We start from the raw sequence: 24,469 nt of genomic DNA, 5'->3' as shown, positions 1-24,469 counted from the left end.
GTTCAGCCAGAGGAAGCAGCCGCACTCCCAGTACAGTGCTGTTTGCTTTGTAGATGGCCTGGACCCAAAGCACCCACTTCAACCGGACTTCTGGGGGGCTCAGGGTGGAGGTGGAGGTGGGGAGCCTGAGACTCAGAGGATTGCTTGGAAGTTGAGGACAAGAGAGGCCTGGTGTCGGGGACTGGGGGTTGCCTGATGCCCTCGGGAGAGAACTTTTTGCTGATGATCTGATGGAAAAATGAAGCTAGCTTGGCCTCCATGTGCACGAGGGGTCCCGGCTCCTGGAAGGACCCGCCTGCTCAGCCTTCACAAGCATTACTGCAGAAGAAGGGGCTGTAGATTCTCACCCCAGCTTTTGGGTGAGCTGGGGAAAGGTCATCACCCATACACATGGAAAAGAGAACTTGGTGGAGATAGCTGTTAAGTGCTTCTGCTTCTCAACAAAAACGTCCTACGCCATGCTGCAGCCTTGATCTCCTCCCTGCCTTCGCAGAAACCGTTTCTCCAGATCGGCCCCGTGGTCAGGGGCTAGCCAGCCCTCTTTCCGCGTGGCACTCCATGTCGCAAGGCAAAGGCCTGCAGCCAGCCCAAAGGCCCCAGCACATGTGTGGGAGCGAGGCTTCATTGGCCCCGCCAAGTCCCTGTTTAGGAAGACAGTCCTGCCTACTAAATGAGATCATCCTCCAGTATTCTGTGCATCATCTCGTGAATATACAATAGACTTTGTCTCATGTAATTGCTTCAGTAGCTGGAGAACTACTGGGGCTGGAGAACACGAGAAGCGGAGGCTCAGAGGAATTATGAATGTGCCCAGTGGTACAGTTGAAACATGGCAAAGTTGGTTGCATCTGGGTCCAGTGGCCTCTGTCACAGACTGATCCTCCATTGGCCCAACAACAGCTGAATACTTATTCTTATCAAGGTCACATGGAATATTCATCAAGATAAACTATATCCTGTGTTAGAAAATGAAAAAGCTGAGTGGAAATTTTATGAAGTATGCACTCTGACTGTAATAACTGAACTAGAAATCAGTAACAGAAAGCTTTAAAGAAAATCCCCAAATAGAAACTAAATAACTCACTTCTAAATACCTCATGAGTCAAAGAAGTTTTAAGGAAAATTGGAAAATACTTTAAAGTGAATGAAATGAAAATATATCAAATGTTGAGGTGCAGCTAAAGTAGTGCTTGGAGGAAATTCACAGCACAAAATGCATAAAATAGAAAAATCTTGTGGTAGGCAGAATAGAGGCCTCGCAAAGATGTTCACATCTTACTGCCGAGAACCTCTGACCTATTAGTTTACACAGCAAAGGAGAATTAAAGTAACAGATGGAATGAAGGCTTCTAATCAGCTGACTTTAAAATGGAGAAGCTCTTCTGGATTATCCAGCTCGCCCAGTGTAGTCACAGAGGCCCTTACAAATGGGGCGAGACAAGAGAGGGAACTAGAGGGATGTCAGCATGAGAAAGACTTGACTGGAGATGCTGCTGGCTCTGAAGGTGGAAGGAGAGGACCACACGGTCAGGGATGGGCATGCTCTCCGGCAGCTGGGAACGGCTGATTGTCTCTAGAACGTCCCTCAGGAAGGCGGGTTTGCTGGCACCTTGATTTTAACCCAGTGAGACACTTCCAGACTTCTGGTCTCTAGAATTATAAAATCGCAAATTTGTATTGTTTCAGCCACTAAAGTGTATGGTTCTTAGAGAACCACAGGAAACTAACATAAGAAAACAGTGTCAAATGAACAGTCTCTGCTCTAACCTGAAGAAACTAGCAAAAGAAGAGCAAATGGAATGCAAACGTGGAGTAGAAACAAAGGAGTAAGTGAAAAAAACCAATAAAATTGAAAACAGAAAAATAGAGAAAATCAATGAAAAAAATAAAATATCCATTTTATAAAGATCAGCTGCACTGCCTTTGAGACAATGGACCATTTCTGGATTCCTCCTCATTGTGTATGGCTTATGAACCGGGTTTCCTGTTACTTGCAGCTGAATGTGGGAACTCCAGCTTGCCCACAGGGGGCTGCTTTTCTCCTGGGATGACTGACCAAAGAGGAAGGGCAAACCAGTCTTAGGGAAGTGCAGAGGGTTAGCAGACTTTGCTCTTTAATAACCGGTTACACACGCAGGGTCACCTTCCCTGGAGAACTGGGTTCCTCTTGTCCCTGATGGGCAAAACAGCAGGGGTTCTCAAAATCTTTGTATCTGAGAATTCACATCATCCAAAATGCCATATCATGACTAGTATAATTAATGTTTTAGTTGCACTATGAGTGTGCTATGCATGAAACAATTCTGTGGACTTAACTGGGACTCTAATTGTCTCATGTTACCCAGTTACTGAGACAATGTATTTTAAGTTATAAATAACAGAATTAGCAAATTTTTGGAACAATTTTATTTTTACTATGTATTATTAAATACTTAAGTGAGGGGTCCTTCACAGGATTATTATAGGAGTGTGGAAAAGAGAGAGACACTAAGGCCTGGAGAACCTGGAAAGGCCCCTCGGGAATGAGGGGAAGAAGGAGCTGGTGGCGACCACGGAGTTTCCCACTCGGCTCCTCGGGAGAGGGATGCTTGTGCCCTTCACTAAGACTGGGGATTCTGGAAAATACTGAGATTTTCATGAGAGTTGGTGAGGGGGTGTTGGGTGGGTTTCTGTGGTGCTGGTGGTGTCTGAGGCCGAGTGGGGTCACGGGCCCCAACCTGAGGGAGGGCTGGCAGAAGATGCACATCTGGAAGTCACGAGTCAGAGGGTGGGAGGAGCTACCCAGAGAGCATGCAGAAGGCAAGGGCCAGATCGTGGGGGTGCTGCTGTTCTGGGGGCAGAATGGGGTGATCAGGGAGGGTGGCATCACGAAGGCGGCGGGAAGAAAGGAAGAAGAAGGCAGGGTGTCAGTGCAGGGACGCGGGTGTGCATTGTGATGGATTTAACACTGGGTTCCTGGCCACAACCACCACGGGTGGGCACTAGCTGCCCATCTGGACAGTCGGGGGGTGCTGGGGGCTTATGGGGTCTATGGGTCTTGTGGGGGGGTTGTGGGATTGTGTATGAATGTGGGTGTTTGTGTGGTTGTTGGGGTGTGGGGATTTGTGGGTGTTTGTGGGGGATGGCGGGGTTGTGGGGCTGTGTAGTTAGTGGGGTTTGTGTGTCCTGGGGTCAGAGTAGGGGTGACTGAAACCAGGGGAACATGCGGCAGGAGAGGCAGAGGGAAATCCAGGGCAGCTGGGTTTGCTTTTGGCGCATCTGAGAAGCTGGAGAGCTGATGGGCCAGGAAGAGTTTGGGGCTCCCTCTAGCCCAGGATCAGGTCCCCAGCTGCCCATCTGTTGTGCAGTCCAGGAGCAGGTGGGCCGGTCGGGAACCTTACAACTCCTTCTCCTTTTGCTTCCCTGAGCAGTTGCCTGGCGCTGGCAGCCCTTCTCTGGGCAGCTGGGAGCAGCTGGAGGTGCCAGGAGGTCAGACGGGCAGCTCTCTGATGTGGCTGGACAGACCCCATGGCGTGGGTGCCGGTCAGGACTGTGGCTCAGGCCCCACTTCACCCCCTGGGTGGCCTCCAGTGGGCAGCAGGCAGTCCTGGGTCCCCCGGCCTCCCTGGTGCTGGGGCAGGGACAGGCCTGTGGTCCCGCTGCTATGATGCTCCAGCCCACAGACTATAGCTCTCTCCCCGTGGGCCTTCCCACCACACAGTCAGCTGCCTACCAAAGTGGACATGAATCACTATCTGTGGGGTCTGGGGCACATTCCCAAGGTGCTGGGTGCATGAAAATAACTTGTCTTTTATTTTCTCTTCAAACACGGGCAGGCCTGTGTGTTTTAGGATAACAGCACCATGTGCCTGATCGCCATGGAGCAGTCTCGGGTCACCACTGGGCTGACGGCTGCTCTCCTGGTGAAGGGCTGGGGTCAGGACAGTCACTCTTTGGCCCAGGCTGACATCTCTTCCACATGCAGAGCCCATAGGGCCCTTCTGCCTCAGGGGTATAGGCACCAAGTGCTCTCGCCAAGCCATCTACCTCCCGGGTAAGAGGAATAGATCACTTCTCCAGGCTTGTTTAATTCAGTTCTGAAAGCCATCTTGTAAGGATTTCCCATCTTACAAGAAGGAACAGTGTGGGGCTGGGGCAGCCCTGTGTGAGATCCCAGCAAAGGACTCATGGTTGGCCGTGGGGGACAAACCCAGCACCGAAGGCTACCAAGCTGAGGGGCTTCTGGCTGACCTTGACCCAGGCAGAGCAGAGAATGTGTTAGAAATCCCAGGCCTTATTCCCCATCCTAGAGGAACTCTGGACTCCGCCCAGGGTTCCAGTGCTTGCTCAGGCTTGAGAACCACTTGCACTGAACTCTCAGTGCTTACTTGGAGCAGATGTCAGCTCTGCAGACACATGGCCCTTCCGCTCTTCCCAGGAGCAGGAGCAGGGGCTCTGATTCACTTAGTCCCTGAATGGTGTGGCCACTTCTCATCCAGGCTCTCGGAGTCAGAGCTGCCTTTCTGAGAGGTCGGGAAGAAGCACAGCATATGAATAAGTGTGAGTGGAGGAGACGATATCATCCCAGGAGCAAGAGAGCCTGGAAAACCAGAGCGAGAGAGCTTTCCAGGGGTGGAGGATTAGCAACACGTGTCCAGGTAAATGTGGGCCAGAGAACAAGGCGCCACCTGAAAATGTCAGCGGCGGTTGGCCTCCAAGAAGGTTCCCTGTGCATCTGCCAGCTCTCCCTGAACTGACCTGGCTGGTAAATGCATGCGTGTGCCACACCCACACGGACACACAGAAGCACACACAGATATACATAGACATACACAGATACCCTCAACATACACACAGACATACATGCAGCACAGATACATACACATACATATGAACACATCCACACATACAGATACACACAGACACACACACACACACACACACATACACACTCAAGTGGGCAAAGACTGGATTGCACGCTCTTTCTGACTCAGCTGAACTGCCTTTTGTCAAAATGAACACTCTTGCTTTTTGCTGCAGTCTCTGCCCACCTAAAGGTGATAAGGGTTTGTGGTTTACAAGGTGTCTTGCCAATGGGTTTCAAACCCAGGCAAGTTCGCTATGGATTCAGTGTGACCAAAGAAAATGACAGCAGAACGTTCTTGGGGGTGAAGCGTTATACCCAACTTTATTTCCAGGTGTCAGGTCAGTCACTAAAATCCTGTTCACTCAGAGCAAGTGCGCAGGCAGCAAGTCAGTCTCTGCCTCTGGGCACCCCTGCCTGCCCAGCTGTCCTCTGGGCCTCTCTGCACAGCCGTCCTGCATAGTCATCCTCTGGGCCTCTATCCTTGGCGCTACCACCACTCCAGCCTCTGCTCTGCTATCCTGCAGTCTTGCAGCCCTGCCACCATGTCACACCTAGAGCACTGGGTGGAACTCTTTATATAGAGTCAATGGCCATGTATTGTCCACAGGTGTGCAGTGAGCTAGTCAACCAGGGCCAGATGAGAATCCTGGCCACAGGAACTCTCATTTTATGCACACAAGGGGAAATCAAAGTGGGCACTTGAGTCCAGTGTCTTCTGAGGGCTCTGTGAACACTGTCGCGAGGTATGATGATAGCAGCCGGCTGCTGCTGGCCTGTGGGGTGGAGCCGTCAAGTCTCTGCCTTGGCAGAGAGATCCCACCTGGGAGACTCTCCGCCTCCAGACAGGAACGAGTATCATGGGTTGGTGTGGTTTTGTGGAGCCCTGGGCAGCCAGGCACTCTCTGGGTCTGGGAAAACAGGTGCCTACTGTCCCTTCTTTCCATGGGGGCCGCAGAGCAGACAGGGCCACATTTGGAGATGTCGGGAAAGAGCCTGGCTGGTTATAAGGTGCTGCTTATAACCCAGGCCATTTATGTGCTCCTCTGACCCGCAAGGTTCCACATACTAGATTTTAGATTAGTCTGAGCTGCTGAAACAAATGGGCTTAATATTAACTGGTGAAACTGTTAAACTCCTCTAAGAGTTTCTGTGGGTACAGTTGTTGGCAGCAAGTGACTATTACAGGCTTTGATTTATGGTCCTGTGTGTCCCGAGCATTCCTTCTCTTCCCAGGGTTCTGCTTCTCATACCTTTGAGGGGAGCCCCTTGCAGGGGCAGGGCAGGCCGCTTGGGTGTTCTTGGGCCTCTATCCATGGGACTGGTTAGAAGGGGTGAGAGTTGGTGCATGCAGCAAGGCCTGGGTTTTGAGGCCAACGGGCCTTGCTTTCTCCTGAATTGGTGCTGAGCCTGGGAGAAGTTCCTAGATTGAGCAGTAAACCTCTTTGCATATCTGTGGGCCAGAGTGCCCTGGGAGAGCACAGCCATACCCATGCAGATGTCTGGCGGAAGAGGACAGTCCTTCAGCTGCAGGGGTCTCAGTCCTCAGAAACCTGGGGTTTCTTTTTTCTTCCCCTAAGTTGTTTCTCTTTTTTTAACTTAAAAAATGTGATAAAAAGCACAACTGAAGTTTACCATCTTAACCATTTTTAAGTACACTGTGACATTAAGTACAGTGACATCCATGTGCAGCCATCACCACCAGCCCAGAACTTTGTCATCTTGCAAAACTGAAACATATTCCCACCGGACACTGGCTCCCCTGCCCCTGCAGCCACCCTTCTACGTTCTGTCTCCATGACATTCACTTCTGCAGGGCTCTCCTGCAGGTGACATCGCACAGTTTGGGTCCTTCTGTGCCTGGCTCACTTCACTGGGCATAATGTCCTCAGGGTTCATCCAAGTTGCAGCATGTGCCAGAATTGCTTTCTTCTTTAAGCCTGAGTAATTTTCCATTGTGGGGATGGACCACATTTGTTTGTCCATTGACGGACACTGGGGTGGCTTCCTCCTTGACTGCTGTGGACGGCGCCGTTAGGAACTGCAGGTACCAGGATCTCTTTGAGACTGCTTTGGATATGTATCCAGAAATGGAATTGGGAGCAGAATGTGTTTTTAATCACTTTTTAAAGATGATCACAGAAGCAGATAGAAATGTAAACAGCACCTGTGGGTCTTGGTGAATCCATCCTCGGACCGAGGCCTGGCTCTGGGGGGAGGGCCATGTGGCCATATGTGAATGGTGCAGGGGAAGGTGATGCAGGGTGGCTAATGGTGGGGGCTCAGAAGGCATGTGGGCAGAGGTTGGAAAGTCTTCCAGCTGGCCCTAGGGGTGGGAGGCGCTGGCCATACAGTTCACATGGGGGGACTAGCAGGGGGAGGGGGAGCTGAGAGCTGGCAGGGAGCCTATGGGCCAGGGCCGTGCTGCCTGGGCCTCAGCAGGTTGTCGCATAGGTTGCCCACAGCTCGGCGATGGTGGCCCTATGCTGAGCAGGGTAGCAGGGAGACAGCCTTGTGTGCTCTGAGCCAAGTCTGAGCCACTCATTCCATAATGGAACAGCACCGATGACCATGACCTGCCATCTTTGAAAAGTTCCAGAATATCTAAGCTCCTTGGAGTAGAGAGGTTACTTAAACATGAAAGATTCTGCCTTTATTATCCAAGTACAGTAGGGTGGACATGTTCATGTGTAGACACCCTGAGGCACACTGCATCCGACTTCCACACTTCCAATCAAGTGAAACATTTTGGAAGACAACAAAAATCTTTGCTCTTGATCCTCCCCCACCCCCATCCGCCACACACTTTTTATTCATTTACTTTTTTTCTTTCTTTAGGAAATGTAGGAAATGGCTTTGAAGTGTCCTAGAGCCTTGAGGTGGGAAGTGGGTGGAATTCCTGTCTGGGCACGGGAGGCTCCTGTGCTGGGGGCAGGTGGGTCAGGCACTGGGAACAACAGCAGCACATGTAGCCGAGCCCTGTCCTTTGAAGTGAAAAGATTAAACATCATGTCAAGTGAGCACTGGAAGCTTGACTGAAATGTGATGATATGGAAGCCTGATACCTTCAGGGCCAAAGCCTTATAAAGATAAAAATCAGATTATTAATGACAGTTTCCAGTTAAAAAAACCCTCTTGAGATGTGTTTGATCAGCAGCTCACAGGCAGACACCCATGCCTGTGAACACATGCAGACCACATGCTGGCAAATGGGAAGATGGTCTGCAAGGCAAATTCTGCAGGTACAGACTGGCCCGAGAGCCCCCAGCGCCCAGCAGCCCAGCCGGGGGCTTGGCACAAAGCCAGGGCTGCCTCCCCGGCTCTCTGTGTCCTTGCAGTCGCCCAGCACAGGGTTTCCTGCTGGAGAGGAACCTGCCTGAGGAGGTCTGAGCTGGGGCAGCCCTACCCTGGAGGCTGAGGGGAACTCTCATTTTGGTGGGTGAGGCTGCTGACTCCGTAGCTTCCTGTGTTTGGGCAGGAGCCTGAGGAAGAGATGCAGCTGCCCTGGTGGGCATACCTGAGGGTGGGACAGGTACTGAGATTTGAGGGGCCCCCAAAGAGGTTCCAGTGGCAGCCTGGGGCCCAGAGCTCCTGTCCAAGGTGCACTGTTGAGGAGGCCTGGTCCTTTCTTTAAAGGAGATGGTTTCAGCTAGATAATGTATTTGGCACATAGGAAAAACATCACTGGATGGTTACTGGACTGTCCAGGCTCCACTGGGCATGTGTCTAGGACCTCTGTTTCCTCAGCTGTAACTGCAGAGGGCTGGCCCATGTGACTTCTATGGCCCTCTGCTGTCAGTCACGAGCATCTCAGCATAAAGCAGTCCGTCAGGTCACTTTTGGGGGGTAGAACTCAGTACAGACACTCAGATTAAAGAAAGGGATGGAAAGGGAAGTTTCCAAGTGCAAGGACCTGCCCAGGCTGGGGGCTCAGGGGCCCTGGTCAGGCATCAGGAGGGAGTTGCCAGCGGGGCACAGACAGCACGGGCATGTGGAGCTGGGGAGATGGACCTGAGGGTTGGGCTGTCACCAACCTCCATGGAGTACTTCCTCATCAGTGCCTCCCCAGGACCTTGGGGGAGCACAGGCCTGCTCCGTTTGTCTTGCAAGAATGAGTAAGCCCAGACTCACAAAGGCAGTATATCCTGAATCACGATTTGAATCCCAGCCTCTTGACTCCAAGTTAGGTCTGGTGACTGTGGAATTCTTTACCTGTCATTTGGAACTCCAAAGCCCACCCCTGGTGGTGGCCACTGGCTGCCTCTCTACTCTTGGCCTTCTGCAAAGGCAGCCTGGCCAAATGAGGGATTTTGAAGGCTCCCAAACAATCCGTTTGCTCAGAGAGAAGGTGTGGATCCTTGCAGGCTGCCTACTGGGATGTCAGGAGTCACAGTGCTAGCTGTGCAGTGGCTCTCAGGACAGAAGATAGAATATGCTGGCATTGGCGTCAGTGGGCTGGACTTCAAGTTCAACTCCCAGTGCCCAGTAGGCCCTCATTCCACTATCCTCCACTGGGCAGTGGCTTGGATGATGTAGGAATGCTGACTTGCCCCTGCACGCAGATGGGCTCAAACGGTGGCTCCTGTTGTCTGTCTGCTGCAACAGCAGTATGTGGGTTCTCTGAAAAAGCACAGAGCTCAGGTGTGGATGTTTGATTAAATGCTTCCTGGTTGTGAATACAGAGCCAAGCCCTTGACTAGGCTGTTGAACGTGCTTTGTATGCTGTGGAACTGTTCTCAGGTGGGTCTTTAGTGCAAGTGCGAGCACAGCCAATGGGAACGCCCACGAGGGGCCCTCCACTGGGGCAGAGCAGAAACAGGCGTGGGCAGAACTGGCTTCTAGCCACCACCTCTGGACCACATGCCACAAGAGGACAGGCTGATGTTTGCTTGCCTCTGAGGACATGGGAGGACTCATAGGGATGGAGTGTCACTTGCTAGACAGTGGTGACTCATCTGAAGAAGAAAAGTGCCTGGGGTCTAGAGGGCAGGAAATGCCAGTCATCTGCTCCTTCTGGTTTAAATGTAGCCAGGAATTCAGCTTGTGCACTTACAGGCTGCCCTCTCCCCATGAAATCCCCTGCAGGCAAGAAGGGCAGATCTTAAGTGGCTCTCAGGGGAATCCTGGTGTTAGCTGGGCTGGAGAAGCTCTGCTCCAAATTTTGATATTCTGACTTCTGGAGAATTAAGTATTGACCCATTTCTGCTGGTCACTTGTCACATCGCATCCCATCACACCCCTGCTGGAGAACCTCAGGGCCTTGGGAGGTCCCATCTTCCTGAAGGTCCAGTTTGTAGGCTGGGGCTCCTCCCTCTGCAGCAGCAGGCTGCCCGCCCCTTGCCAGGCTTCCTCAGGAAGTGCTGTCTGCTTCAGGCCAGGGTGAGATCACACCCTTCTGCTTAGGCAGAGGACCGCATGCATTCCATGGTGAAGTTCAAATCTCACTGGGTAGGTGAGGCTTTGTTACATTTTCATTGTGTGATGCTCCCTGGTAGAGAGACCTTCATGTGTCTCCTTCCAAAAGTACATTAGAATAAATCCCAAACTGTGATGTCGGTCCAGAAACACTCACATGTACACACAACCACTACACACACACACTCACAGAAGATCTATGAGTGACATGTTGGCTCCAAAAGACGTGAACCGCCCATGCCACCAATGCTTTCACAAGGACTTGGGGTGACATCCTAGAGCCCGGATGGCCTCAGAGCTGATGGGGGGAGGCCTGACTCTTGGCAATGCCCGCCTCTGGTTGTTGACAGTCAATATGCAGCCAGGCCTCTTCGTGTATTGAAAATTGGCTGCAGAATGGATGCTGTTGTCTTGGGGTGTCTTGTACAGGTGGGGCCATGGGGTTGGGGACAGGTGAGCATGGCTGTGGGCCATGGCTGTCTCGTGGGAGCTTACCTGGGGTAATGCTTACCCCCAGCCCCATGTCCCTGGGCATCCAACAGGCCCCCCACCCCCATCCAGTTGCTTCCTACCAGGTCACGCTTTTGCCCCGGGAGACTTGTGCCTGTGGGTTTCCCTCCAAAGTTTCATGTAGAAGAGTGACTTCCAAAATGCAAAGTTCTGTGCTCACCATGAACCTCCACCCAGCAGCCAAGCCACCCATAGGATGTCCTGAAACAAGAAGGTGTATCTGGAGCCGACCCACTCAGAGCCCCTGCAGACGTTCTGCTCCTGGGGTGGTCTCCTTTTCCTTCTGCAACTGAGCCTGGGGGACGGGATACATGACCGGCACTGGTCACAAAGTCCCTGCTGGCTCTGGAACTGAAGCAGCACAGCTGCTTCCAACCACAGGGGACCAGGGGCTGTGTCACCGAATACCACCACCCTGATATGGGTTTAAAATGTTCTGACATTGACATTTAATAGTATTTGGTATCAGCTGTGGAATGTATGTCCAAAGACAGACTATCTCACAAAAGTAACATCCCACATATTTCAAAATAGTAACATTTGCTCTGTCCATCCATGTTCCCGGCCAAATACGGAGAATGAGAGCCTCTTGGCCCAAGCTGCTTGGGCCTCTCTGCAAGGTGAGTCCCCGACAGGGCCTGCTGAGAGCAGGGCCTCTGCTGAGACGGTGAGCCCTGCGTCACACATGCACAGGCCTTTACCTCCCGGGCCAGCCACGTGCTCGGCAGCCTCCCGACCGGGCTCCTAGGCGCGGTCCTGGGTGAGCCAGTGTCAGGAGAAGTGCTGCCTTGCTGCTGGGACACTGGACCTGGACTGGAACACGTGGAGGCAGTCAGACCAGGCGCTGTCTTCACTTCCCACAGCACCACCCTCCCGCCGCCAAGGTCCCTGGGTGGCAGGAGGCAGCCGGAGAGCTGGCCCAGCACTGGGTGTGATCAGATATTAGCATCCGGCTGTGCTAATGGGCTACACGAGGCTTCCTCTCCAAAGCTCGCTAGAGACGGCTTGCCCTTTGAAGGTCCAGAGCTGTTGCATGTGCTGATTTTAATTTGTCTGGTATACTACTGCAAAGAGCCTGTCACTTTGACAGGTATGCCTGTGAACCCAGGGAGTCTCCCCCGCCACAGTTCTGGGGTGCTGCCACTGGCCTGGGGTGCAGGAGAAGAGGGCAGGCACTGTTTTGCATCCTCAGAGTGGCCCTGCCTCTGAGGCGTGGGGTGAGTCCCCTGTTCTGGGGGAGTAGGAAGGTGGATTTCAGCACTTCAGTGTTGCTTTAAAAGTGGGGGAAATCAAATACAGACTCCTGAAATATTAGCAGCCCAGGGGTTGTGCTGCACTATGCTTGAGTTTCAGAGAAGATGTTGTAGACCTGGGATGTGGCTCTCCTCTTAAGGTGACTGGAATCTCTGTCCCCTTCTTCCTGCTTCTCAGCTAAACATGGGGCTAGGCATCCCTGCTGCCCTGTGCTGGGTGGTTCTGGGGCGGCATCCACAGCTGGAGTTCAAGTCACACCCACCCATGGGATTGATGGGGTCCCAGCTCAGGCCCCTGGTGGTACAGTTCTTACATTTCCCTGGGGCCCCAATGAAGAGCCCCTAAGTGACGCAAGAGCCCTTGGCAGTGTGTCTGGCAAGACTGGTGCCCTGACACTGCAGCCCTGGCTTCCCCATGGAAAACTCTCTAGGCAGGCTTCCTTCTGCCTGTTGGCACCCTGTGCCTGCTCCCATCTTCTTGGAGAATGAGGCCCTGTGGCCACAATGACCTCATGCAGGGACCTGTGGGCTGCTTGAGTAGCCTGGGGGCCTTCATATGCCTGACATGTGACATGGTTTCCCTTTAGTTGCATCATGTTTTGGGGGCACAGGTGAGCTTGGGACTGAAAGGGGTCAAGTCCTGGGTTCACAGCAGTGGTTTCTGTGTCAATGTTCTTTTAAGCTATTTCCATCTTTGCTTCAGAAAAAAGGCTGTGCTCAGAGGGGTTGGTCAGCAGTCTTCTAGAGTGCTACTGACCTGCCTGGAAGGTTGTAACCTCCAAGGTGGTAACAAAGCACTGGGGCTCAGGGGACAATGGCTAAGGAGGGTGGCTCCAGTGGTCATCCTTGGGTTGTTTACAATTACTGAGTGGACAAAGCAACTGGGAGTCAGAGCACAGGACCTGGGCACAGGAAAGATGCGGAGCCAGCACATATCCCTGTACAGGTTCTGACAAGGCGGTCGGTGCTCAGCTGAGTAAAGATTCTGGTTTACCAACTCCAACACTGGGGGTTGGGGTGGGGTTCCCCATACCACCAAGCAATTCCCTGACACCAACTTGGTATCCCACAGTTCAACTCAATTCTGACACCATCTACCCGAAGATAGTGGTGGCTGAGGGCTCAGCCCCACGAGATTGTCCCTGACCCCACCTGAAAGCCAGTCAGAAGTCTGGGTTGTACCTGTGCTTCTGACCCATGGACTACAGATTGGAGGTTCCCATGACCTTGGGTTCCCTTAATTTGCTAGAGCAGCTCACAGAACTCAGGAAACATTTTACTCACTAGATCACTGGTTTATTACAAAGGTTATAACTCAGGAGCAGCCAGATGAACAGCTGCAGAGGGCCGGCATGGGGAAAGGTGCAGAGCTCCCACACCCTCTCCAGGGGTGCCACTCTTCCCGAATCTCCATGTCTTCACCCACCCAGAAGCTCTCCAAACGTGTTCTCTTGGATTTTTATGGAGGCTTCTTTACATAGGCACGAGGAGTAACGTGTGGGCAGGGGCAGTTGATTCGGCCTCCGGGCCCCCTCCCCTCTCTGCTCAGGTGGGACTGAAAGTTCAGCCCTCTGGTCACATGCCTGGCTCCCTGGAGACCAGCCCCCACCTCAGATGCTGCCATGCCACCTCATCAACATAACAAGAGGCAGCATCATCCATGACTCCCATCATAGGATGTCCGGAGGATTTTAGGAGCTCTGTGCCAGGAACAAGAGGAAGACCAAATGTACATTTCCTATTGTGAGTCACAGTCTCACACCGAGCCATGCTCTGAGTTCTTACTGTGAGAGTGGGTTTGAACACTGACAATTTTGCAGTTCCCGCCCCAAGCTGGGGCTCCTCCAGAGGGCCAGCATGACAGGAGAGGGCAGCCGGACTCCGGGCTCTTCTGGCAGCAAGACCCAAGGGTCCTGCACCCTCTCGCCTCGCCTACACCCCACTTTCTGACCCAGATGGTTTGCTCCTGCTCATCAATTTCAACGTCCACTTGGGTGAGTGGGGGGCCGGTGCCCAAATAATATGAACAGAGAAGGCCAGCCATTTTCATGGAGGGGATAGCATTCAAGAATGAATGTCTTTATCAATAGTATTCTTTATACTGAGTTATGCATTTTAGATTTATCACCCTGGTCGCACTATGGCTCAGGGCAGAGGGTGTTCTTGTTACACCCTTTCAATGAATAAGGAAACCAAGAAACAGGGAGGTGGGCCTCATCAGAGGCTCCCTATCAACTACTGGAGCAACTTGAACTCTTAGGTAGCACACATTCCACACGTCATGGAAAGAGATCTAACTCAGATCCTGAATGTCCTTTGCAGTGCATCCTTGTGACAGAGAACACGGCTCCAACCTTGGCCCAGGCATTTGGCTCTTTAACTACAGAAGCACAGCTGGTTCTTGACTCTATAGCACCTGAGGGCGTACAAGTCAACCACCAGGAGTCCCAGTGAATTGAGATGCTCTGGGCTGGTACCACTATTGAAGGGTGAAGGGGAAAGTGATCTCAGGGATTTATTAAACACAAAGAGGAGAATTTCCAGGGCCCTCCCAGCCTTGCCAACCACGCTAGGCTTATGGCTCTTGAATCACAAAATGGGGATTTGTTATTTCAATGAAGAGGTCAGGGCCCCTGCAAGGCCTTTGATGCCAGAGAAATGCTTTTAGGCTCAGGACACTCCCCACTGGTGTATTTTAGAGCTACTTTCATAACAACAATTAAAAAGAGTTTTCCGCATAATTTTCAGTTAAAAAGATAATGCATTGCCTGAGTCTGCAGTGGTTTGCAAACACATTCAGATCTACCAGCTCTGGAGAAGAGCTTTCTGGAAGGAAGCACATGTATTTTTGGCAGCGCCATTTTGGGAAAATGTCCTGTGCCATTCCCCAGGGGCTTGGGCTACGGTTCCATGTGCTTGGCCTCCCAGGGCACAGGCGCGACCCCAAGGCTGGCTCCGCATCACAGGTGCTGCCCACGGTGGGTGCCCTGAAAGTGGAGCCACCTGTGGTGCAAAAAGTTGGTAGAGAATTTATAAAGCAGCATCTCATTTCTGGTTGATGGTGACACAAACTTGAGATGTTGGCACATCTTTCCTATTTCATGTCAAAGATTCATGGTACAAAATTTGTTAAAAAGATGTTTCTGGAGGACAAGTTAAATGTCAAAAACTAACAGCAGCTTAAACAAGTATCTATGAGTATTTTGAGAACTCAGGCATTCCTATTTCTGGCCTGTCCTTTTCTTCTGCCTGGGTAATGAGGTGTGGGGGTCCCCCAGTGGGCTGCTCAGCCCCAGTAGGAGGTGCTGAGGGCCGTCTTCAGTTCTGGTTAGCCAGACTGCTTGTTTCATTAACATCCCAGAGTTCTGCTCTGATCAGCATGGGGATGTGTACCTGAGATACGGGGGACCACAGCCAATAGAGACTAGATTAGTAAATAACCACAAAACATGAAGAAGACACATGTGAATAAAGTGAAGGTTCCTGTGGCCAGGACCCTCACCTGGCTCTGGTCAGCCAGCTCACTACACACGTGTGGGTAATACATGGCTGTTGACTTTATATAAAGAGCTCCTCCCAGTGCTCTGGGTGACACGGTGGCACAGCTGCAAAGCTGCAGGAGAACAGAGATGGGACTGGAGTGTGGCAGCCCCGAGGATAGGCTGAGATGGCTACGGGGGTAGAGAACCCCAGAGGCAGAGACCGGCTTGCTGCCTGCAGACTCGCTCTGAGTGGGTGGGATTCTAGTGACTGACCTGCCACCGTGGGAATAAAGTTGGGTATAAACCCCTTGTCATGCCAATGGGTTTCAGCCCTGGGCAAGTTTGCTAGGGATTCAGTGTAACCAAAGAAATTGACAGCAAACGTTCTTTGGGGTGAAAGGGTTTATTACCTGGCTTGTTCTCTGGTGGTAGGTCGAGCACTAGCGTCTCCACCTCCGCCCAGAGCACTGGGCCAAGCTCTCTATATAGCGCAATAATAGCTTATTGCCTAAAGGTGTGGAAACGGCAGTCTGGCAACAGGCCAGTTACATCATCAGGGGGTTTAAGTTCATTGAGGATCCTGGCCACAGGAACCCCAACTTCCCCACACCCTTTCACCCCAATAGCATTCTACTGTCATTTCTTTGGTCACATTGAATCCATAGTGAACTTGCCCAGGGCTGAAACCCATTGGCAAGACAACACATCACTCAAATCTTATGCCAAATTTTAGAGGCAAATCAGGCTTTTATTTTCTATTTGGAGGTGACCATAAATTTGACTACATACTTTCATTTATTTTTAGGTAGAAATATTCACAGGGAAGGACCAAAAAGACCGGGGGTTTTGTCAGAACAAAAATATGAGATTGTCTACAACATAAAACCAGCTGCAAATTCTTTCGGACTCTTGCCTGGGCCCCATAGTGCTGGAGCTGAGATCCCAGGGCTTGAGAAAGCCCAGTCCAGTGCTGACGGGAGCGGAAGCCAAGCTGGGGCTGCACGTGGGTGCAGAACACCTGAGCGGACTTCAGATTTCTAATGAAGAAGACCTGTGCTTCTGTGACAGGTGAGAGAGGTCGGGAATTCACCCGGTGGAGAAAAGCAGTTGAGACAGGCTTGCAGAGTGGGTGGGTTGCAGAGGGTGGGAGAAGACTAGTGGGAGGGTTTGGGGGATAATGTGCAAGGGGTCAGGGTCACACTGATCGGGGGACCCCAAGGGGACTAGGCGGAGGCATCAGCTGGTGCCGAGGAAGCAGTGGGCCTGACTCAGGGGGCCACAGACACACTTGGGGGGACAGCTATAGGAGAGGAAAGTAAGGGGTAGGGGACATGGGTGACATCACAGACAGAGGTGTGAGGACAGCTGGGGCAGCCTTGAAGGTGTCTGCAGCCAAAGGGGAAATCCAGGTCAGGGTCTTCCTTCTTGGTGGCCATGGGATAGGAGCGCGAGACAGAGCAGTCTGACGTCATAGTGGCTGAGCCTGAGATCTGGCCTTGGTTGTGCAGGAAAGATTTGGCTGGCCTTTGTCCCCAGCTCCTGGGAAGTACCTTCTAAATCCTTGGAATTTCCTGAGTGACAGGAGTGTCTTTGTCATTGAGGTAGGTTCTCAGCACCTGGGATCATGCCGTTGGGGTGTCTGGCCACACCTGGGGGACCAGTTGTGGGTCAGAGCACATCGGCTGTCGGCCCAGCCCCTGTGAGGGGCAGGGGAAGGACGCTGGTGTAACCTCAGGCTTAGGAACTCGGCTGTCATGTCAGGAGATGGGACTCAGGTAGAAACTGCATCCCTGAAGCTTGGTCATGCCCAGCGGGTGGGCAGGAAGGGTGGGAGCCTGAGGACACAGGAGCTTCCAGGGTGGGGCCTCCCAGACGGCCTGTATCTCTCTTCCTTTGGCTGGTTCGGATTTGTGTCCTTTACAATAAAACTAATCCTGAGTATAGCACTTTCCTGAATGCTGTGAGCTGTTCTAGTAAACTATGGAACTGAGAGGTTTGTGGGTCCCCCCAAGTCTGTTGCCGGCTTGGGGCTGCAGTCTGCATTGAGGGGACCCTGAGGAGGATGCTGCCATGGCCTATGCCATCTGGAGGGCTGGGGCTCTGCCACAGACCCCTTGGCATCAAGGTGGCGACATTTAATCCTGATGGGAAGCCTGGGAGAGGTGATGCCTTTGTGCCGGGCCTCCAGGTCAAGAAGCAAGGGTAAAAAAGCTGCCTCTTAAAAATGCCCTCCGTCAGGCTATTTTTAGGAGGAAACAGGGTGCTGAGAGAGATCTACACATTGTCTATGAACCTCAAATTCCAGGGTCCAGGCCGTGGGCCCCTGGCTCGATTAGGGTGGACTGACAACCTCACTAGGTTTTATTGTCCTCTCTCCAGAGTGCCTTCTGCCCTTTGTTTATTCCTGCGTCAGCACACCTGCCACGCCTTACCTGCTCACCTTCCTCCTGTCCCCAACCACTCCTGCAGGGGCAGAGGGCAGCGCCTCACTCGGTGAACTGCAGCAGCAAAGGTGCCCAGAGAGAAGGAACGTATCTCCGCTGGTAGACATGGCATCACGCAGTTGCCATTACTGTGTGCTCCTGGGGCCCCTCAAGGATCTTAGCACCCCACCTCTGGGGGCTGAACCTGAACCTGAACACAGGTGGGGCCTGGTAGGGCCCCCCAAACTTGGTACTGTGTCCCTGGATAACTTTTCTCTGCAACCCATGCTGGTGGGTCATTCCTGATAGAGAAATCACAGCGAGCTCTTTGTTGCTCTGGGTCATTGTTTAAAGTACTTTAATGAACAGAATGCCTCCTCTTTGACCCCTGCATTCCTAGCTTCTTTATTCCTGTTCCTAGTCAGCATCATGCAGAAGCTGACAATTCAGGACGAGAGACGATTAGATAGAAGTGTTTTTTCTGCTGATGCCTGCTGGGAATGTTCATGAATATCCCCAGCCTGATGAGCCCCCTTCTCCCTCTCGTGATTGTTTTCCACTATCAAATGTTCCCCCAGCTGTGGCAGCTGTAGTTCAAAGCTGTCCCCTTGCAACAGAGTGTGTCCTTGGTGGGTTTTCTGTCGAGCTGATTAATACCCGGCAAGCATGTGTTTCCTCCAGGCAGCAGCTCTGTGTTGGGTTCTTCAAGGCAAATAAGAAGCTGCCAGAAAGAGTGATAAATCCTCCTTGGTGCCGTGCCTTCAGCCTTGGGTCTCCCAGGCGTGCTCCTGCAGAATAGGGAGGGTCATATAATGTGAGTATTTGTGCACCCAGAACCGTGCGTCTGTGATGGACCAGCTGAGTGCTTAGGCGGTGTGCACCGTGCAAGGTGAAGCCGCAGGCGAGCAGCCCTGGCCTCTGACCTCGGCCTCTTCCATGACGACACAGTTGTAATCTGCCCATCTGAACGCCTGATCCTGTGAATTGACAGGCAGTACAGAATGGCCACTGTGTTGTCGCTGGGGGACACTGAGTAGCTGTCAGAATGAAATTTAGGAATTGTGGCGAGAGACAGACAACAGGAAACTGTAATTAGTGGGTGGAGAGAAAAGTCTCACCCCCTGAACTGGGCTTTTCCAGGACTAGCTGGGCCATGCCTGACACACAGGGAGTATCTCAGGAGGTGGGCCTGGGGCCTTCCCTCGTGTCAGCTCACCCTCAAGACCCACGCTAGGCAGGGACAGCTGGCGTCAGTCCTGGCGTCTGGAAGACGGGTGTGTGGCCAGTAAGCCAGCTCGGCCCAGAGCTGCTCCTCCCTGCTGCAGAGGCGGTTCCCCTGGTGGGCCAGCACCCGCCTGCTCAGCAGAGACAGCCCTCGAGGAGCCATCTCCTCTGCAGACCTTGAGCAGGGGGAGCAATGTGGCAGCACCGCTCAGGGCACCTTCCAGCTCTCGCCTGCCGTCAGTGGCTGAGAGGCGGTTGGTAATGACTCAGAAGGGCCACCGTGGAGGCCCAGTTATTTTTCTTCCTTTGTTAAAATCCTGGCTATGAATCTGAGAGACAGTACACAAGTAGTCCCAGTAGAGAGCCCACCTTTAATGGGCTGGCATCAGAAGGACAATGTTGCTGGCTCAGAGCTGTGGAGAGCAGTTTGGGAGGGGCCAGTAGGCGCTGTGGCCGGGTGGCATTGAGTAGAGGCTGGAGTCCTTAGGCTGCTTGCCCCTCAGTATGGTACGTTGTATTTTCCAAAGGTCTCATGCCTACCTACATCCCATCCTGCCCAGTCCTCTGACAATGGGACTCTGGGCTCCTCCAGTGAAGGGCGCCCCCCCTTCTCTTTTGGGGCCTGGCAGGCCTCTGTGACTGTGTCACCGATGGAACATGGAGGAGGTGGTGCAGGGCACCGGTGGGCTCCAGATCCTGAAGGTCACCACAGGGCACACCTCAGTCCCTGGACTCTCTCACTCAGCACTCCTGCTCTTGAAGCCCAACCACCATCGTGGGAGGAAGCAGGGGCGCAGGTAGAGATAGCCAATGGCCTTGGCCGACCACCAGCCCTAGGGAATGGCCTTCAGGTGGCCCCACCTACTTTGAGTTCCCAGAGGCCATGGGGCAGAGACAAGCCACCTCGGCTGCTTCCTCTTCCACTTCCCTTTCCGACCACAGGGGCCCTGAGAGGTGCTAAAGGATCAGTGCTGTTTTAAGCCCCTAAGTGTTGGGTACTTTGTTTTGCAGAATAGATACTAATTCAATAATTATATTGAAGTAGTGGGTGTTGTCTGGCCTCAGGCCCTAGTGTGACCCCTCTCCCCTGTTTTTTTTTTTTTTTATCTCTTTAAGATACTCTGATTCTGTGTCTTTGCATCTGCCTTTGGAAGCCTGGTGGGTGGTAGGAGCTCAGGCAGCAGGGGAGAATGACCACCACTGGGCATAGCTTCTCGCTGTTGGTTTTAGCTCCACAGTGATTTGTCAAAACTGTTTACAGCAGAAATTGCAAAGGAGAGCAAATGGCAGGAGGCAGAGAAGCTTTGCAGGGACATGGATGCATGAGCTCCACAGTAATTCACAGGAATACAGGGGTCAACCCCGTCACTCAGGCGACTTCTAGACCCCACATGTTTCTTGGCTCATTCCGACCATCACTACTTTTCCAGGCATTCCTGTTTTCCCCCTGAGGGACTGGACGTGCTTCAGCTTTCCAAGGCAGGGCTTGGCTGCCATGTCCTCTCGCAGCACGTGGCATCAGCATGCCGGGGGCTTCCTTGCAGCGTGTCCTGGCAATGTGAGGGAGCACGCACGCACGCCATCTGACACCCCCTTACCGAGAACTGACATTTGCCCAGCTGTACTTTTATATAGTCACAGGGCGCAGATACTACCAGGTTCAAAGAGATTTAAGCCTTCCTCCCCACCCAGCTGCTGGGGAATGATGCCTGGCATATGGATGATGGATAGAATTACACAACTCGAAGTGTGCTGGAAACCTGTCTTTAATTTATTTTAGTTTTTTTAATAAGTAGCTCAGATCATTGGCCATGGGCTGGGACGGAATGGCAGGCGTCTGGAAGCCAAATTCCCCGCGTGGCGCCATCTGGGGTGACCTGGAGAAGGGAGGCAGTCTACTCAGCCACATTTAGCATCTCCAGCCAGGTGAGGGGCCCCTGCTCCCTGGAATTGGAGACAAGTGTTTGAATCCCTGCGGGAGACCTGACCGGAGCAATCAGCCAGGCTGCCCCGGGCCTCCACGTGCCTGGTCTCCGAGCCCACAGCCCCTCCCTCCTGGCTCTGGGTCTCCCCGCTGGAGTTGCTCAGTGAAGACTAGACTCAAGTGTGTCTTTTAACTGGATGGGCTGCCATTGAAAAGTCCCAAGCAGCTCCTATCTTCCAGGGTAGGGACTGGGATTTGCCCTCAGGATACTCCCAGTGCAGCAGGTGGGGTGCAGGGAAGCTGTGGGGGGCTTCTGATGTGCCAGGCCTCTAGGGAAGGAGAGTTTGCAGGGATGAGGCCCTGCTCTGGGAAGGCGGCCAGGAGCCTGGCCAGAGTGGGCCCAGGAGGGACTTGCAGGTTGGGGGAGCCCTCAGAGAGGGCCAGTTCCAGCCTCCGGGGGAGAGGTGGGAGAGGCAGGCTCTGCCTGCAAGGTTAGTCAGTGCAGACCAGCACAGAAGTTGGGTGGCCCGCTCAGCACCTAAGTCCTGGTGGCTGGAGAGAAGGCTCTAGAGTGTCTGTCCATAGTGTGAGCCAGGCTGGCCCCAGGGATGGCCGGAGCTCCCCTAATGCTCACTGCACTCTTTATTTGTTTGATGGGATTTATCCCAAATTGTATTCAATTTATAGGTAAACTTCATTGATTCTTGCCCACATGTTTGTCAGCTTAAAGGGCGGCAGGGCTGTGTCTCTGAGTCACCAGCATTTATCTGGCACCTCACACCATGCCAGGCACAGACAGGGCTCATGTGTTTTGGATACGAATACACACATGAGCTTCCATAGATGGGAGGCAGTGCCTGGAGTTCCCCTAGCCAATGCCCTTTCTCCTAGAGAGCTCTAGTAAGGTCTAGTGACCCTCCACTTTACCACACAGGCAGGAAAAAAGCAGTGGGTAAAGGACAGCCCGTATCCCTCAGACCCCTGTAGGTCACACCCCTCCCTAGGGAATTGTAGGTACAAGCCTGGGTTTTTGAAAAATGCTGGCTGAGCAAGCTCAGACTAAAGTTGGGATCTTTAATCTGATGCTTCCTAGGTTGCCCCTTGGCTGATTTACTGAACCACTCTGACCCTCAATTTCCTTTTCTATAAAACAGGGTAATAAAAATGTCTCCCTCCCTCGGCCACTGGGAACCATAAACACAATCTTATGTCGAAGGCATGATGCATGTTGGCATTGCAGGAAAATATATCAAGACACAGGGAAACTGTATCAGGATTCTAGAAATGGGAAGACCTCCAGGCTGACCTCTGAGCCAGGACTTGAAAGCCAAGGAAGGCTGGATAAGGGGACAGCAAGGAGGAGAAGTCGAGGAACCGATGAGAGGCAGCACGCACAGAGGCAGACTTTGGGTAAAAGCCCACTGTAGGCAGCAACTGGGCAAGAGGGACACCAGCCTTTCTGGGTGATGAAGAGCATGTCAGGGTGTTGGGAAGACTCAGCTCTCAGGAAGACAAGGGGGTCACGCTTGTGCTCCACTTCATGGAGACAGACGCAAGCGGTGGTCTGGGGAGTCAGGAGAGGGGCTCTAATGTGAAATGAGCCTTCTGCAGAGGGGTAGGTGTGTCTGGGTAGGCTTTGGAGACTGAGGCAGGCAGACACAGTTATGGTGAAGCAGTGGGAATACAAAGAGAACTTTCAGAGAAATGAAGGACAGACCTTGACATGTGTGGGTCAGGGGAAGGAGGGACACTGTGGGGATGAGCAGGGCTTGCAGAAGGAAGCCCCTAAGGTGGCATGGAGCTGGAGCTGGAGCTGACGTGGGACGTGGGGGCAGCACAGAACTGTGCTGAGGTCAGGGCGGCTGTGCTGGTGTGGGCTGCCTCCAGACAATCATAAAGCTGGTTTTGAATTACAAGAACAAATTGGGGTAATGATGGAGAATTGTGAAATTCCTTGCATTGAATCTACCGTCCAGTTTGGGGACAATTGTCATAGCAGCAAGAAGCTGTTATAGCTCTCATTTATTCAGGTTCTCTTTAATAGTTCTCAGTAATATGTTATTGCTTTTAGTCTTCTTTTCAAAATACCATGTATATGTATTAATATAACAAAGTAAATTAAACTTGCTGGAAAAGCTTACTTGTGTAGGATAGGATACCCAAGATGTTTAGCTCTGACCATAAGACACCCCCCACCCCTTCTCGCAAGACTGTCCATCTCCCACCTGCCTCCTGCTTCTGTACCAGGGCAGGCGGGCCCCTGTGTGACGGCCCCTGACCCCACCCCACCCACCCCGAGCACTGAGCATGCTGACCACGGCCAGGCCCAGGCGTGGCTGAGGCTAGGTGGCCTGTTCCATGACACACCTCTTTCTGTGTCAGGTGACGAGAACCTCAGTGTGGACATCGTTAGTTCATTCTGGGAATATCTGTTGAGTCAGGCTCTGTGCTAGGCTTCAGGGATAGAGAGTGGTGAGAAGCAGGTGATTGTGTGGGGCTGTTCAGTTTGGACTAAGAACCCTGAAGAAAATAACCGTTGTGGGGAGGCCCGGGAGAGCACTGGGAGGTGAGCTCAGGGGCTGGGGGAGCCCCCTGGGGGAGCCCCCTGCCCTGGCCCAGCTGGCCAGGCCTGCACCGGCAGGGCCAGGGGGCTGGGTCACAGTCCTCAAGAAGGTTCGTGTCAGAGAGGTGGGAGGGGCAGGCAGTGAGCCCGGAAGTGACCACAGAGGCAGGCGGGCGAGGTGACATTGATGGGAGGTGCTTCTTGAGGAAGCCTCACCCATGTTGCTGGGCATCCCTGAGAAGCACGAGGGAGCGGTGTGGGTGGAGGACCTCAGCCTGTCACGACCAGCAGACTGGCCGCAGTGGGCTGGGCTGGGGCAGGTCTGTCTTGCTCCTCACAGACTTTACCAGGTGATGTGTCTCACGCAGATGCATGGAGAATGCAGTGCGGGTATGAGGGCAGGGGCAGGAGGCTGGCTGGGGCTGTGCAAACCCCAGCACTGGGGGCGCCCCTCCAGGTGAGCAGGGAGGCAGTGCAGTTGTTCCAGGAGAGGTATTGTGTCTCTCTCCTCAGACTCTGGGCTCACTCTTAAAAATCGTGGAGAACCCCAGGTTTTGTTTTGGGGAGCACACCTCTCAGGTGTTTCCTGCACTGCCTGTGAAAACTGCAAAAGCCTTAGGACACAGAGGCCACGTGCACACCACAGCTGTGGCAGTGGGAATGGCCCTGGGGCTGCTGCACGCCTGGGCACACTCAGGGGGCCATGCCAGCAGGGGCGATCACCTACCACTGCTGAGGATGGGCCGTCACCTCGTGGGGCCAGAACGGGTCAGGATCCCTGGGGTTCCTGGGCCACTCTGAGCACTGCCGACTTGGCCAGAGCTTCCTGTCC

At 53.0% G+C, this 24,469-nt stretch overlaps 1 long non-coding RNA gene across 1 annotated transcript in view; it reads left to right on the top strand.

Moving 5' to 3' along the window:
* Nucleotides 1-24,469, top strand: part of LOC118970771 (uncharacterized) — an 89,879-nt gene that overhangs the window by 37,603 nt on the left and 27,807 nt on the right. The window contains exon 3 of the long non-coding RNA XR_005058871.2: nt 16,309-16,571. This is a non-coding gene — a long non-coding RNA (uncharacterized lncRNA). The remainder of the gene's footprint in view (nt 1-16,308; nt 16,572-24,469) is intronic.

The sequence above is a fragment of the Manis javanica genome, chromosome 2 (genome assembly GCF_040802235.1).
Source record: "Manis javanica isolate MJ-LG chromosome 2, MJ_LKY, whole genome shotgun sequence".
NCBI classification, from domain to species: domain Eukaryota; kingdom Metazoa; phylum Chordata; class Mammalia; order Pholidota; family Manidae; genus Manis; species Manis javanica.
Note: the sequence above shows the minus strand (reverse complement) of the source record. Positions and strands in the feature narration are given on the sequence as shown.